Source organism: Corylus avellana, chromosome ca8 (genome assembly GCF_901000735.1).
Source record: "Corylus avellana chromosome ca8, CavTom2PMs-1.0".
Classification (NCBI taxonomy): Eukaryota; Viridiplantae; Streptophyta; class Magnoliopsida; order Fagales; family Betulaceae; genus Corylus; species Corylus avellana.
The window spans coordinates 10,747,566-10,751,611 of NC_081548.1; positions in this window are offsets into that span (position 1 = coordinate 10,747,566).

Sequence of the window (4,046 nt, forward strand, 5' to 3'; positions counted from 1 at the left end):
TTTTTTGGAAACCACCTTCCCATGCTATAAGATGGTTCTGCCCCTCCCTAAAGTCTCTATCTGAAAATACTAAATTCTTTTCTTTTCTTTTTATTTTTAATTTTAATTTTTAACATTCCATTCAATATAGGACTGGCGTCAACCAAAGACTTGTTAGATAATATTATGTTATTATTATTTACTTTCTTTGGTATTCTAGGGTTACTAGGTTTACCTTTCTTTATTCTACTAGGTCTGTATTATTCGCCTATATATAGGCCTCTTCTATACATTATATTTTGTGATTCAATATACAACATTATTCTCAACATGGTATCAGAGCACAGGTTCTGAATCACCTCAATTTTTTTTTTTTTTTTCGCGTCTAAATATTTTTCCTCCGGCGCTGCTAGTGTTATCTGGCGAATCCTTCTCTCTGATCCTCACGGTTCTCTATCTTTTCCTCGAGGTTTTTAGCGTATCACTATACCTCTTTAGCGTATCACTATACCTCTTGAAAGCCCGGAAGACAACCATCCCAGAGCCGCCGCACACAGCCATATCGGAGCCCTCACGCCCCCTCACGCGCCGCCTAAAGGTTCGGCAATTCCGCCACTACCGTCCAGCCACTGGTCGCCACGGTGGTCCGATTGCTTCTCTCAGAACACCAATCGATAGATCTGCTCAAGAGGATTCCAGAACAGGCCCCAGATCCTCCATAAGACGCCGCACGCGCCCTCAGAAGTTCCGCGCATCAGATCCACGCGCCAGCACCACGCCTCCTCCGTTAGCACGTGTACCACACGCGCCATCGCACCTACATGCCACGTCATCATTGCCACGTCAGCCCTAATTGCCACGTCAGCACTACGTGTCGCGTCATCATTGCCACGTCACCTTGTGACACGTCAGCGTTGTGACACGTCATCAGTGCCACATCAGCATTACGTGCCACTTCAGAATGTGTGCCACATCAGCAGTATCAAGTCAGAACTTGCCACGTCATTAGTGCCACGTCAGCGTTGATTTTGACCGTTGACCGTTGACTTTTTGTTGACTTCCAGAGTTGACCAGGTGCTTTCTTACCTATTTTTTCGTCCTGATTTCATATTTGTAGTCTGTTTTTGCATTTGAGCCTTCCAGATGGCACAAAACGAGATTTTTCATCATGTTCAGACTGTATTGGATGGAACAAACTATATGTTGTGGTCTCAATCTATGCACAGCTTTCTTAAAGGCCGCAAGCTTTGGCTTTATGTCACTGGGGATATCCAAAAGCCAGTTAAAAAGGATTCTGAGGCAGATGAGGCTTTTACCACTCGTCTTATTGATTGGGATAGCAAACATCATCAGATTCTTACATGGTTCCGTACTACCACTATCCCATCTATTTCTGCACTCTTTGGCAGCTTTGATGAAGCAAAGGGTGCTTGGGATATGCTTGCTTCTCGTTATTCTTCTGTCGATGGTGCTCACGAGTATCAGCTTTTGTTTGAACTTTTCCATCTCAGGCAGGAATCTGGTCAGAGTATCAATGATTTTCTTGCCCGCATGCAATTCTTGTGGAACCAAATTGATGTTTCTGATCCTATTTGGAAGGATCCCACTGATGCTCAGATGTATGTTACCCGTAGAGATCAACATCGTCTTCACCAATTTTTGATGGCTTTGCGTGATGATTTTGAGCCTGTTCGTGTGCAACTATTACATCGTTCTCCTCTTCCCACTTTGGACACTGCCATCTTCGAACTTGTCCGTGCCAAGACTAGATCGCAGACTATGCGCTCTCAGCCTAGTCATACAGTGTTGGCTGCACCATCCTCTGGCTCCTCGTCATTCCAGCGAGAGTATTATGACAGGTCAGGTACTTCGCGACTCCGTCCTAAGTCTCGCGATAATAATTACTGTCGCTATTGTCAACGTTGAGGGCACACTATTGACAAGTGTTGGTGCAAGGGAAGATCTAATGCACCCACTGCAGCAGTTGCTCATACTGAGAGTGGTTCATCTCCAGCTGCTTCATCTCCAGCTGCTCCCTCTTTAGTTGCCCCCTCTGGCCACGCATCAGGATCCAGTGTCACCTTATCTGCAGCTGACTTCGAGACAATAGTCAACCAGGTCGTCCTATCTCGTTTTGGTAATGCATCTTCCTCTGTCCTCTCAGTTTTGCCAGGTACCTCTTCCTCTTGGCTCTTTGACTCTGCTTGTTGCAATCACATGACACCTCACCCTACTTCCTCTACCACATCTGTACCTTCACCTCATTCTTCATTCATTCGCACAGCTGATGGCTCCATTATGACTATTAAAAATATAGGCACTATCAATACACCTTCCCTTTCTGTTCCTGAAGTTTTTCATGTGCCTGGATTATCCTTCAATCTTCTTTCTGTTGGCCAACTGTGTGAACTTGGATATAGACTTGTTTTTGACTTTTCTGGTGTGCATGTACAGGATCCTCGTACGAGTCAGACCATTGGGACCGGGCATAGAATTGGGCGTATGTTCGAACTATCTTCCTTACATCTCCCTGCCACAGCATCTTTGCTGCAGCCTCTTCATCATCACAATCTCTTGCACTTTGGCATTCGCGTCTTGGTCATGCATCTGCCTCTCGCGTTCAATTTTTAGCTTCAAAGGGTTTGTTAGGTTTAGTTTCCAATAATTCTTTTGATTGTAGTTCATGTCAACTTGGTAAACAACCGGCTTTGCCATTTAATAATAGTGACTCTCATGCTACTGCTTCTTTTGATTTAATTCATTCTGATGTTTGGGGACCTTCTCCTGTTGCTAGAATGAGTGGCTCACGTTATTTTGTTATTTTTGTTTATGATTTCTCTCGTTACACTTGGGTGTTTTTAATGAAATCTCGTTCTGAATTATTGGATATTTATCGTACTTTTGCCAAAATGGTTGAAACCCAATTTTCAAAACCCATTAAGGCTTTTCGTTCTGATAATGCTTTAGAATATACTCAACATGATTTTCAAGCCATTCTAAAACATTATGGCACTGTTCCTCACTTGTCGTGTCCAGGCACCTCACAACAAAATGGTCGAGCTGAACGTAAACTTAGGCACATTTTAGACACTGTCCGTGCTCTTCTCATTTCCACATCTGTTCCTACCCCATTTTGGGGTGAAGCCACTCTCACGGCAGTCTACACAATCAATAGGTTGCCTACCCCTATCCTTGATAATTGCACTCCTCATGAGCGGTTGTTTGGCTCTATCCCTTCATATCATCATCTCCGTGTCTTTGGTTCTGCCTGTTTTGTTTTACTCCAGCCTCATGAGCTCACCAAACTTGAGCCTCGTTCTCGGTTGTGTTGTTTTCTTGGATATGGAGTGGAACACAAGGGCTACCGGTGTTATGATCCTGTGTCTCGTCATCTTCGCATCTCCCGTCATGTAGTTTTTTGGGAGCATCAACTATTCCACGAAGTCGGCAAATTCAGCATGCCATCATCCCCTCCCTTTACTACTCTTTTTGAGTTTCCTCTTTCTCCTACTCCCACCACCAATGTCTTGCCTGAGTCTCTCTCGCTAGAACTGCAGTCATCTGATGCCCTCGACGCTGCTTCGCCTGCGTCCCCAAGTTCTTCGCCTGCCTCCCCAGGTTCTGTTCCATTCGAGGATCCAGTCTGCACTCCATCACCTGACATTCGTCGATCCACTCGAGTAAGATCTCTTCCTTCCCATTTACAGGATTTTCATTGCTTTCATGCCTTAGCTACCTTGCACGAGCCTCACTCTTTTCGTGAGGCCTCCACTAACCCTCTTTGGCAGGCTGCGATGAAAGAGGAACTTGATGCTTTACACAAGAACAATACATGGGATCTGGTTGACTTACCTCTTGGAAAATCTGCGGTCGGGTGTAAGTGGGTTTACAAAATCAAGACTTGTTCCGATGGTACTGTTGACAGGTACAAGGCTTGACTTGTGGCCAGAGGTTTTACTCAGGAATATGGTGTGGATTATGAGGAGACTTTTGCTCCAGTTGCTCGCCTCTCTTCTGTGCGTGCTCTGTTGGCTGTTGCAACCTCTCGGCATTGGTCACTTTGTCAA